Source organism: Trichechus manatus, unplaced genomic scaffold, assembly GCF_000243295.1.
Source record: "Trichechus manatus latirostris isolate Lorelei unplaced genomic scaffold, TriManLat1.0 scaffold00181, whole genome shotgun sequence".
NCBI classification, from domain to species: Eukaryota; Metazoa; Chordata; class Mammalia; order Sirenia; family Trichechidae; genus Trichechus; species Trichechus manatus.
The window spans coordinates 517,663-529,069 of record NW_004444117.1 but is presented as its reverse complement, the minus strand read 5'-3'; the positions used below and the strand labels follow the sequence as shown (position 1 = coordinate 529,069).

Here is an 11,407-nt window from a genome sequence, read left to right as displayed (position 1 = left end):
TACAGACAACCCACTAACCTCCTCCAAGACTCACCTTAAAGCAGAAAAGAATAAGATGCATGTTGGCCAATTTTGTCATTAAAATAGTTGTTTTTTAATCTTAAATTTATCACTATATCTACAATCATAACTGTCCAATCAATAAAATAACCAGTGACACCCAGTAGACCCTAGTTAGTATGTAACCACTTAGTTTTAAGGCAATCAACTTAGTATACTGAAGTAAAAGCTGGATGTGTACAGATAGATGTCTCTTTCTGACAGTGCCAACCAACATGGGTCTAAGTACTCAAAAAAAGTTTGAGGCCCTGACAGTATTAACATGTCATGGGGTTGTTAACCATTGTCATAGGACAATATATGTACTAACTGTTTAATGAGAAACTGTTCTGTAAACCTTCATCTAACGTACAACAAAAAAAATTATGTGAGATCAAATTGACAACAGCAACTCAAAAGATTTGATGGGAAGCCTAGGGGGCAGTGAATTGAAGATAATGGTAATGGAACAATTTGGAAAAGGGTAGTGAGAATAGTAGCACAACTGGAAGAATATAATCAATGTCACTGAATTGTGCATGTAGAAACTTTTGAAATGGTGTAACTTTGGCTATGTATATTTTCACCAAAGAGGGAAGAAGAAAAGGTCCTCCAAGGTCAAGAAGGAAGAGTGTTGACATGTCTTGGGGTTGTTAACCAATGTCATAAAACAATATGTGTACTGACTGTTTAATGAGAAACAATTTGTTCTGTAAACCTTCATCTAAAGTACAATTAAAAAAAAAAAATTTGTGGCCCGGAACAGCTGTGCAAAGGGAGAACAGACTTAGATTTTTGTTGTTGTTGTTGTTATCACAATTTCCAGGGTCAAAACTGATCATTATTTTTGGCGAACAAATTTAAATTAAGTATCTGGATAGAAACAGTGAGTTTAAACCACAGTAGAACTAGAAAAATGATTATTGACCTAACACGGTAGCTTACTTTTCATTGTTTCTGAGTGTGTATGTGTGGCAGGCGGGATGCAAACAGGAAGGACAGGTTCTTTTAGACCTTCCCATAAAGAGTAAAAGAAACTTGTATCTTGTCATTAATGTTGATACATGCACACATATACACAGGTATTTCAAAATACAGTATCCTAACAATTTAGAAACTATGTTTTCAATGAGGTTATGAAGAAGTGAATGTTAAAGACTGTCAAGAAGATAATAGAGTAAGATATTGGAGTATTTCATTTTACTACAAGTTTATTGAGCCCTTGGGTGGTGCAAACAGTTAAGTGCTCAACTACTAGCCAAGGTTGGCAATTCAAACCCACCCAGAGGTGCCTCTTATGCTTCTGAAAGGTCACAGCCTTGAAAACCCTATGGAGCAGTTCTACTCTTCACACGTGGGGCCGCCATGAGTCAGTAATGACTCAATAGCAACTAACAACAACTAGTTTGTTAGGAGTGTTTTTTAAATCATTCATAAAGCAGTGGTAAATTTTATCATTTTCTTAATCTAATGGAGGTAAAATTTATCATTTTTTAATCTAATGGATATGACATATAATTTTTCTCTTTAATCAGTTTTAATATGGGGGAACTAACTTTATAAATGTTCTATTGTTAATTTTGCCTCGCATTAAATTCAAATAATTATGTTTTTTAATATGTTTCTGGAGTTAATTTGCTCTTTTTTTTTTTAGGGTTTTGGAAACTTATCATAAGTATGATTTGCTTGCGATTGTCCTTTCTTGTACTGTTCTTGTCAGGTTTTTGTAACAAGGTTATATCAGCCTCATGGGAGGAGATGAGTGTGTTTCTCTTTGTTATAATTAGGCAAAAATATGTGCAGATGTTTAAAAGGTTGTACATGTACGAGGGAAGAGCAGTATATACAGCTAAGAAAATCTAAGGAGGAAAAAGTCAGGAAGCCTGGGGAAAAATGAGCCTTAGTTTTTCCATGTGCCCGTCATGCACATAACTGCTGTAACAAGTATTTAAGAATAGTACACCTGGGACATAGCAAGTGCTAAATAAATGAATGGTGGTGGGGGAAGAATAGTATGAATTTGTCAACAGAAAATCCTACAAGGTCATGTAGAAAGAAAATGTTCTCCCTTATCGATACTAATCTGAATGTATTATAAACCTGTTGCCATCTCATAGCGACCCTATACGACAGAGTAGAACCGCCGCTTAGGGTTTCCAAGGAGAGGCTGGTGGATTCCAACTGCCAGTCTTTTGGTTTGCAGCTGTAGCTCTTAACCACTGTGAATGTAGCTCCTGTGAATGTAGTATAGATCATGTAAACAAAGTGAGTGTTTTCCCTGGATAGAAAATTGGGGCAATTAGGTTAAAAACTTAACTAGCCATAAATGTGTATAACATGAAGCACAGCTCTAATAATCAGTTTATCCTTAAATTATGATGCCCAGAGACAGAAGGTTTGAATAAAGCAGGAGCATTTTAAAAATATGAAAAATCCTCCCATAACGTAAATTGGCAATGCTTTCCTATGACCAAATAAAGTCTATAATAGCTGACCCTGAAATAAGTGTAAATTTTTCACTGAAAAGATGAAAATAACTAACTGCACAAAAAGGGAAAATACATCATTTTCTAAAACAGCAAAAAACTGGAAGATAAGGAATTGGAGATTTTACAGTCATAAAAAAGTTATAATTATAGAAGTTTGTGGTAATATGAAAATACCTCTCATAAATAAAACTAAATTAAATGTATTATACTATGATCTCCCTGGTTTATAAAGTACTTTATCACATGGACAAGGATTGGCAATTAATATAGGAAAAATATAAAGAATTCAAAGTATCATTTTTAGTATTTGTCACTGTTGTTATAATATTGTTCTGAAAATAAAATTTAATAAAAAACTGCTTCACTTCTATGACAATTTTTACAAATCTCTTTCTTTTCTGTTATCATCGCAGAGAGACATCAGGAGATGAAATGAAACAGAATTCACAGATTTCACCCTCCTAGGCTTCTTTCTAGAGTTTAAACACATCACAGCTATGGTCTCTATCATCCTCCTGATCTTCATGGCGTCCTTCACTGGCAACACTCTTCTGATTCTCCTCCTCTGGTTTGATTCTCGGATCCACACTCCCATGTATGTCCTGCTCAGTCAGCTCTCCTTAATGGATTTGACTTTGACCTCTAGCATCATCCCCAAGATGGAGGCCAACTTTTTCTCCAGATGTCGGAGCATCTCGTTCCTGGCCTATGGGACCCAGATTTTCTTCTCCCTGACTGTGGCCATTGCCGAATACATCCTCATAACTCTCATGTGCTTTGATCGCTATGTAGCCATCTGTAATCCCCTGAGGCACCCAATCATCATCAGTTCTAGGGTTTGTTTGCAGATGATCGCCATGTCTTGGGCTGGAGGGGCACTTACTTCCCTGGACCACACTGTGTTCACCTTGCATTTCCACATCTGCAGCTCTAGAAAGATCCCCCACTTTTTCTGTGAAGTCATGGCTGTCCTTAGGATTGTCTGTGAGGACATCTCAGCCTATGAGAAGGCAGTGGTGGTGACAAGTATCCTTGTTCTGCTGCTGCCCTTATCACTCATCTTGTTGTCTTATGCTCTCATCTTCCTTGCTGTCCTTCAAATGAATTCCCCAGAAGGCAGGGACAAGGCTCTGACCACCTGATCCTCTCACCTCTGTGTGGTGGGTCTCTATTTTGGTCCAGGTATGTGCATTTACATGAGACCCGGTGCTGCCAAGACTCCAAAGCTGAATCAGGGTCTCTTTCTGTTTGGTACAGTTCTTACCCTTCTGCTGGACACCCTTGTCTACAGTCTTAGGAACAAGGAAGTTCTAAGTACACTGAAAAAGTTGATAGGGAGGTGTCTGTCCTTTAGGTAGAAGGTAGAAATACCATCTGCTGCAGATAATATGGAGACACACCAGCAGAGGAACAAGTTGTCAATTCATAAATAACATCTGTGAGAGCCTAGAAAAGTCAACTAATTTTACTGAAATTTTTTTTCATCTGTAGAAAAAATATTTAAACCCATTTTATCTCTCTATTCTGGAATTTTAGACTAATTGTTTTAGAAGACACACTGTTGAAGGACAGGGACCATACCCATCGATCCTCTCTACCATTCTTACTTAATGGTCACAGATACTTCAATGTGTAACAAACTTCACATTGGTTCTATCAGAGAAAGACACCCGGTGTCTGCACCCCTAGCATTCATGGCATTACCTAGCACGTAGAAGGTACCTCAGAAGCATCCATTGGTTAAATGAAAAGGAATGATGATAGATTGCTGAACATCAAGTAAGTTTGCAGTGTTGTTTTATTCTACATAAGAGGATGCTAATTCCTCTTAATCCTATGAAAGTGTAGTCTCCAGTCTGTGTCAGTGTTTACAAAGAGTGGCTCTCTGATCACTTGCATTAGAATCACTTGCAATTTTTGCTAAACATATCAGATCTGTGCCCATCCTGGACCTATAGAATCAGAATCCATGGACGAGGGGCTCAGGAATCTGACTGACAGACATTCCAATGATTCTCACGTGTCCCAGAAGATGGGAGACACTGATCTATTTGTTGACTTAGTTACTTCCTTAGACTAGCCTTAAAAAATAATTTACCACTTTTAAAGTTTTTTTTTTATCTCTTATAATGTAGGATGGGTTTAGGTAGTTAGCAATAACTAATGGTAAAACTTTCAGAGATACTAGGGAATAAAGTTTTATTTATGTTGGAAATGGAATCCCTGGGTGGCACAAATGGTTAAGCGTTTAGCTACGAACCAAAAGGTCGGTGGTTCAAACACATCCAAACATGTCTCAGAAGAAAGGCCTGACAATCTGCTTCTGAACAGTCATAGCCATGGAAACCCTAACAAGCAGCTGGGGTCACTATGAGTCGGAATCAATATTCCATAATTGAGAAGTTTTAAGCACACATAAATGAGTAAATAGAATAGTTAAAAAAAAAAAATGAATGATTATAATAAAAACATGAATGACTTAAAATATTTATAACAAAGAATAAAATTTTAGGCAGGATACATTATAGGTGTTTTCAAAATGTTGATACATGTCCAAGAATTTAATATATTCTATATAGATACAGAGAACAGTAGGAATTAATTAAATGTGATTTTTAATGATTGATTGAGTGAATAACAGAAATAGAAGCCAATTTTTCAGTGAATAGGAAACACTCAAAAGGGCCACTAACATCTTCCTCCTCACTGTCTCAAAAACTGTCAATTGGACATTTTATTATACAGACACGAATCCTTAAGTTTTGGAAAACATGAAGATCTTGATGCCAAGTGTCAAGCATGATAGCAGTATTAAAAATGGTCCCTCCAGAATTTCTAGAGTAATGACTTATGTTTGGGGGAATCTGGTTTAAGGAGGGACCCTGGAAACTTCTCTTGAAGCTTCACCAGCATACTACTTTACTGAAGAATGAAAATTATCTCTTAGCCATCTCAAATAATGTTGAGTGTGGGAAGAAGTATTAATGCATACCATGGGACTATCACCAACCACTTGGTGGCATCACAATATTCTGGCTAAGGAGGAATTACAGGTAAGATTTTGTTTAGAAGATGACACTAGAAAAAAATGAAAAAATAATTTACGAGGAAAGATGGTTCTAACTGAAGGGTTTCAGTTTAAAAAATTTGTTCATAAGCATGGAAACCCTGGTGGCATAGTGGTTAAGTGCTACGCTGTTAATCAAAAAGTTGGCAGTTTGAATTCACCAGGCGCTCCTTGGAAACTCTATGGGGTAGTTCTACTCTGTCCTATACGGTTGCTATGAGTCAGAATCGACTCAATGGCAACAGGTTTGGTTTTGGATTTATGTTACTTAAGTTTGACAGTTTTAATAAAGAGTTCTATTTTTATATGAAAGTCATAGCAATTATCATTTTAACAGTGTGAAGAGCTCAGCAAAGTGTTATTAAGGTGGCTGTAAAAGAAGACACCCATCTTCTACTTCAGACCATGTACTTGTGGAGGAGTATCTTTTCATAAGATGAGTTGTGAAAAGTGAGTTGAGGGGGGACCATTACATTTTTAAAAAGTGAATACATAATCATTCAAGAGAAACATGATTCCATCCTAATAGAATCATGGTTCTTTGGCTTTTTTTCATTCTTTTAATTTTAATTATATTTATCTACTTTAACAATTGTACTGCATACACAAAGGAGCCTTGATGGTACAACAGTTAAGTGCTCAGCTGCTAGCCAAAAGGTTGGCAGTTCGAACTCACTTAGCAGCTCCATGGGAGAAGGACGTAGCGATTTGCTTCCATAAAAATTATAGCTAAAAAAACAACCCTACGAGGCAGTTTGACTCTGTCACATGAGATTGCTATGAGTCCAAATTGACTCAACAGCACCTGACAACAACTGTGTACATAGCCTTTGTTGTAGGAAAGCTCAAATTTCTTCTGTAAATAGATATGATGTAAAAATATATGATTAATAAATATATTATGAGCAGGAAATTTTGTAACTAAATGAGTTTTGAATGGAAACTAGAGCTCTACTAGGATAAGATATAGGAAAATTAGCTTTTCTGAAAGGTAATGCAAAGTAACCATAACTTAAGGAGCCCAAAGGCTCCAAGGTACTACAAATGGTAAAGGAACACTGAAGGGAGGCAGGGGATGACCAGAAAGTAACTGAAGACGTTCTCTTCTAATTTTCAAATTTCTTTCTCTGACCCTAGAAACAAATTAGATAAGACTTGTTTGACAAATCAAAACATTAAAATCATAATTTCACCTACGTATCAAAAGCCAAAGGGATATAAATCTACATAAGAAAGATCTTGATAACTCAGATTCCTACAAAACGTGAGTGGTTGATCAAGGTCTTGCTTCTTCCAATAATCGTTGAATAAGCTCTAAGTTGGAGTAAGAAGAATCATGGTGGAGAACAGGTGATTTCCTGTTGACAATTAAATGACCACTCTTGTGGAGCTTACATTCTACTTGGGAAATGCAGACAATAAAAAACAAATTGTTGTTGTTAGGTGCCCTCAAGTCAGTTCTGACTCATAGTAACCCTATACGACAAGTAGAACTGCCCCTTAGGGTTTCCAATGAGTGGCTATTGGATTTGAACTGCCAACCTTTTGGTTAGCAGCCGTAGCACTTAACCACTACACCACCAGGGTTCAAAAAAAAAAAAAACAAATAAATATTCAATATATCACATGGTGACAAGTGCAATGAAGAAAGGATATGAAAAAGGGAAAGCTAGAGAGAGATGGGGTGCTATTTTATAGAGTGTGTTCAGGGAAGTCTTCTCTAATATGGGGACAAAGGTATTAACTCTGCAGGAACTGCTCACCAAAAGGGGAAATACCCTTTACCCTTACACGCAGGTAAAATTGTCAAATCATAGTGAGTATGTAGACACACAGACATGGCTGCATGAGTGGTTAATAAATAGATTCATGCTCTTTACCTTCTGTAAACGGGTTTTCATTTAATGATATTTAGTCTTGAATCTGGAGCTCTGGTGGCACAGTGGTTAAGAGCTACAGTGAGTTATGGCTGCTAACTGAAAGGTCAGCAGTTCGAATCCACCACTGTTCATTGGAAACCCTATGGGGCAGTTCTACTCTGTCCTGTGGGGCCACTATGAGTTGGAATCGACCCCATGGCAATGGGTTTGGTTTGTTTTCTTCAATCTTGAATACAGTTTTTCCATCTCTAGGACAATTTGTTCTCATAAATTAGAAAATGGAGAAAAGTAAATGTCTCCCACATTTAAAATTTTATATTAATGGGAGTATTTACAGCCCAGCAGAATTGGTTTACAGTTTTAGTCCTGCTATCTATGTGTTCTGACACCTTGGGGAAATACTTTATCTTTCTATACTTTGACTTCAATATTGTAAATTGGATGCATCAAGAGAGTATACTCATCTCCAAGGGCTGTCATTGGGATTAAATGCAGCAATGCATGTCAAGAACCAACCACACCACCTGGTATAACTAGTGTTTAATAAAAGAAGGCCCATGACTGTTATTTTATGTAGTTAATGAGATACGCATTGACAGAACCAGATCTGTATCACTTGCTTCTAGTTTTGTCCAAGTTATCTATTTTTGCTGGTTTTGTACAGTGATATAAAAACATCAAAAATAGAATCCAGACTTCTGGCAACATGGTGCTCTAGGCAGAAGCACCATGCCATCCCTCCACAGCAAAGATCTGAAAAACTAAGCAAAACAGAGAAAGTAACAATCCTGAAACTCTGAACATCAAATGAAGAGATAAAGAACTCAGCCAAGCACCAAATGGAATAAGAAACTAACAGAGAACAGAGAGCAAGGAGGCATACATGCAGAAGTCCCCTATCAGCTAATGCAGCACGGATCCGCCATCTTGGACTCCTATCAGCGACCAGTGAACAGGGGGTACGAGAAAGCAGCTTCATGGAGCTTCCAGCAGGAGACAGAATAACTGGTAAACAGCGATGTATGCTTTCCCATCCCCCACCCTTCTTCATCCCCACTCTGTCTCCTCTGCTTCCCACGGCCACAGTCTCTTGGCCAGGAAGCACTGGTTGCTTGGATTCCACCCACCTGTGCTGGCTGACTCCCTGAGTGCCATTTTTTGGCTACTGGGGTTGCTTTTTTCCTCTTCTTTTGATTTCTTCCTTACCTCTCACCACCTCCCGCTCCTATTGCTCAAATACCTGGCTCCGTGCCCCAACTTTGCTTCTTCCTGAGCGGCCGTGGAGCTCTGCTTGGGCATGGAACTGCTTCCTGGTCAGTCCTGCCATGCAGGTGGGATTCCAGGCATTTTTTTGGTTTGTTCTAAACTGTTTGTTTGTGTACTTTTTCTTTTCTTGAGTTGGAAGCCAGTTCTAGCCGGGCAGTGCTGTGCACCTTCGGACCTACCCCCTCTGCTTGTGCAGACGCACCGAGGGATCCCTGAGGACATTTCTTTTCTCATGGTTTTTTTTTTCTTCTGTTTTTTTTTTGGGGGGATTTCTTGTTCTTGTTTTAAATTTGTTTTGTTTTCTTTTCCCTCTTTTTGTCTTTCTCATTACTCAGTTTCTCATCTCTCTATACCTTCCTTCTCTTCCTCTCCCCTGAATACCTGGCACTGAGTGACACCTCTATGCCTTCTAGCCAAGCTGTACTTCAACACCTAGGAACAACTTCCCCAGACCTCATAGTCACACTAGTGGGATCCCTGGGAGCTTTTCTTTTCTTTTTTCTTTCTAATTTTTATTCATTATTTTCTTTTTTTTCTTCTTCTTCCCCTTTTTGCTTTTCTCCATTTCATAGTCTCTCATCTCTCCATTTCAATGGCAAGCTCCCCTAGTACTCTTTTTTGTTTCTTTGTATGTCTTTGGTTCCTGTTCCTCTCTCCTCTCTCCCATATCCATCTTAGCTCCACACATCAAAATCTCCCCCTTCTATCCTGCCTACCTGCACCATGTGCTTAACATCACACCACCAAGCAGCACAGGCATGACCTATCAGAACCTGCCCGGCACTGATTACCAGCTCACCCTGGTGGCCGTAGTAAGTGCCACAAACAACCCACCCCAGCAACATCTCTTCAGCTAGACCTACCCTGCTGTACCATATCTGAGTGACTGATCTTGCCAAATGGAGAAGGAGGAGAAAAGTATCGTACCCACAGAAGAGCAAACAACAAAGAAAACAAAGCCCACCTGCTCAGACATAGCCAAATTTAAAAAAAAGGATGAAACAAACAAATCTACAATCAACAAATGAGAAAAATAACTACTGAATACCCTGAAGACAGCAGACTATATCAAAACATTTACAAAAACAGGAGAGGATGGTTCCAGTAGCCATCCAAAATAAAACACCAGATGACTTCCTAGTGGAAGAAAAGTCACTAGAACTACCTGATAGGGAATTTATATCTCTAATATTCAGAATTATCCAAGAGTTGAAGCAAAAAGCAGACAAAAATGAGGAAAAACTAGACAAATTCATGGAAAAGGCAGAAAAATTCATAGAAAATAAAGACAACAAAATAATGCAGGAACAAAATGCCAAAACAAATTCACAACTAGAAATTACAAAAAAAAAATTAGAAATCCAAAAGGTAAACAACAAGATTTCAGAAATGGACTGTGTCATAGAAGAGCTGAGGAACAGATTTGAAAACGTGGAAGAAACAATCAGCAGAATTGAAGACAAACACTTGGATATAGCTTTGTTTGAGGAAAACTCAGAAAAAAGAATGAAGAAAAATGAAGAGACCCTGAGAATTATGTGGGATACAATCAAAAGCAAAAATTTGTGAGAGATTGGAATTCCAAAACAGGAGGATAAAACAGAAAACACAGAGAGGATCACTGAAGAACTGCTCACAGTAAACTTCCCCAATATCATGAAAGATGAAAAACTGACCATCCAAGAAGTTCAATAAACCCCATAAAGGATAGAGCCAAAAGAAAATCACCAAGGCATATCATAATCAAACTCGCCAAAACCAAAGACAAACAAAGAATTCTGAGAACAGCTCAAGAAAAACAAGAAGTCACATACAGAGGAGAAAAAATAAGACTAAGCTCAGATTATCCAGCAGAAATCATGCAGGCAAGAAGGCAATGGGTTGACATATATAAAACCTTGAAAGAAAAAAAATTTCCAGCCAAGAATAATATATCCTGCAAAACTCTCATTCAAATATGATGGTGAAATTAGGAAATTTCCAGATAAACAGAAATTAAGGGAATAGGTAAAAACCAAACCAAACTCACGAGAATTATTAAAGGGAGTCCTTCTATCTGAGAATAAACAACTTCAGCTCACAGGCTGAATCTAGGATGCAGGATTGTACCAGACAGATATCATTCTAGGAAATGAACTCTCAAGGATTATCCAAAACAAAAAGAAATACAACAAGGAATCAGAGCAGTTAATGTGTAAGTAACAACAACATCAGAACAATAAAAGAAGGAATAAATGGTGTCTGTATAGAACATTCTAATGGACAGGAAGGCAAGACAATACCAAGTAATAATAGACTGCTTCAAACATAGAAAGATAGCGGTAAATTTCAGGGTAACCATAAAGAAAGTTAACAAACATACTCATAAAAATAAAGAGGAAAAACAAAAATTCTCAGTAAAAACAAAACCTAAAAAAACAAAAGAAATGAAAAAAATCCACAAACAAAAGGAATTCAGCACAGGAGAGCAAGAGGAACAAAGAAAACGTCAGCTCTACAAAAAAAATGTACTACAAAACGACAGCAAAAAACTCATATCTATCAATAATTACACTGAAAGTAAATGGCCTCAATGCACCCATAAAGAGATGGAGAGTGACAGAATGGATAAAAAAACAGGATCCATCAATATGCTGTCTACAAGAGACACACCTTAGAAACAAAGA

General features: G+C 37.7%; 1 pseudogene; it reads left to right on the top strand.

Annotated features, from left to right (window-relative positions):
- The first annotated feature begins 275 nt into the window (after positions 1-275).
- LOC101356585 (olfactory receptor 2T27-like) lies at positions 276-3,886 on the top strand (annotated as a pseudogene).
- Positions 3,887-11,407: the final 7,521 nt, after the last annotated feature.